We start from the raw sequence: 1,789 nt of genomic DNA, 5'->3' as shown, positions 1-1,789 counted from the left end.
CCGATTTATTTTCCAGGGTCTCTCCCCTCAGCACGCGCGTATCCCTAAGGTTGCGGTGGGGTTTCGGGGCTCCCTCCCTCTTTTTGCCCTCCACGAAAGCGTTTTGCTGAGTGCGCAAGTGTGCGTGTGAGGAGCGGAGGGGCTGCGGGAGGGTAGGTGAACCCCTTGCTTCGGCCGGGGGAGGCAGGAGGAGACTTCTCTTGTCACCGCTCATCAGAGGGCTCCTCCGCCGCGCTGGGGGTGGGATCCCGGGCAGCTCCTTCAATCTGCAGCAAACCCGGGGGGGAGCTCCCCCGGGAATGCGAGAGCCTTGGAAAAGCCCCCTGGGCGGCCAGGCACCCCGCCACCTCTAGGCGTCTGTACCTCCGTACGTGCACGAAACGGCGAAGTGTACGTGAAGGTCAGACGGACGATCTTCCCCTGCAGCTCCAGTGGGAAGCAGCAACTTGCAGTGCTGTGCTCTTAGCGGTTTCCTGCCTTTTAAAGTGAACTTGTTCGAATGTGTTATTCAAAATGTGGTTCAGTAGTTATGCCTTCAAATTAAGTTGCTTCCCGGTCCTCACTGGGGAAAGCAGACATGTGCCCTCAATTGTATAGTATTTAAAAAAAAAAAAAATTAAAAAAAAATCCACTAGGTACTTTATGATTCCATCTGGAGAAATTAAAAGCCCAGAGCTGTAATGTTTATTCTTACATAGTTTACAAAAAAAAAAGGGGAAATGTGTGAGACACATGTCTCCAAATATAACCAAAGTGCTTTCCCTTCTGGTTAAAAAGTTGCATGCAAATGTTTTTATTTTAACAATCCCTGCCACCTGTACTTCGCAGGGAAACTTTTCTTGGCGTTAGTGATGAAGCACCAATGGTACTTATTAATGAATTAATTATTATTATGGCTGCTGAATTGACTTGAAGTTCTTTGGAGGCCAAACTAATCCATGTTAATCAGTTACAATTAATTGTGTTTCAGATGTTGTTTTAAACACAGTTTCAAAGACAGAGTCAAGGAGGCTGTGTATGGGGGGGCAGGGGCGGGTGATCTCCGGGGTGCCCTCCTTGGCCCCCAGCACAGAGCTCCGTCCCCAGAGATTTACTTTTGAGTTGCGGAAACCGGCGCGACTTTGTCCCGGTGCCCGCGTCAGGTCACATAAAGGTGCGAGGGGCAACTTGGATGTCAGACTCCTCTTTCTCCTGCCAAAAGCTGCAAAAGATTAAGGGACTCCCGGGCTTAGGAGCGAAGCCCTGGAGAGAGATTTCCCTTTGGAGTTATTGTGGAAGAGGGCAGCTGGCAGGGCTTTGCTGTGCCGTCTTTGCTTGGCCGCACTGGTCCTGGGCTTTGGTTTTGTCGGCGTGGACAAGGAGGCACCGGTGGGCAGCGAGGCCGAAAGGTGCTCTGCGGGGCGCTGAGCCCTCCCCAGGGGGCCCGGCTGCTGCAGCCCGTGCCCAGCAGGATTTGAGGCGAGGAGGAGAAGAAGAAAGCCCACCGAGGGGACGAGCGGCAGCCGGGCTGGGCTGTGCGTACCGGGAAGGGCAGAAGGGCGGCCGCAGGGCCGCGGGTAGGAAAGCCGGGGTGTGCAAGCAGGCAGCCGAGACACCAAGGGGATGGTGCCCCTCCTGCCCCACCGCAGGAGGGATCCGGGTGATCGGGGACCCCGGCTCAGCGGGGCGGGGGGGGGGAGAACAGGGAAAGACAAGGCCCGGGAGAGGAGTTGGGCAAAGCCTAGGAATGCCCCCGGGGGCAAAGTCGGGAGCGGGGGTCGAGGGCCGAGGTTTGGCCCGTTTGTGGCCG

The sequence above is a fragment of the Chaetura pelagica genome, unplaced genomic scaffold (genome assembly GCF_000747805.2).
Source record: "Chaetura pelagica isolate M959 unplaced genomic scaffold, ChaPel_1.0 scaffold123, whole genome shotgun sequence".
Lineage (NCBI taxonomy): Eukaryota > Metazoa > Chordata > Aves > Apodiformes > Apodidae > Chaetura > Chaetura pelagica.
This window is presented reverse-complemented; position numbering follows the sequence as displayed.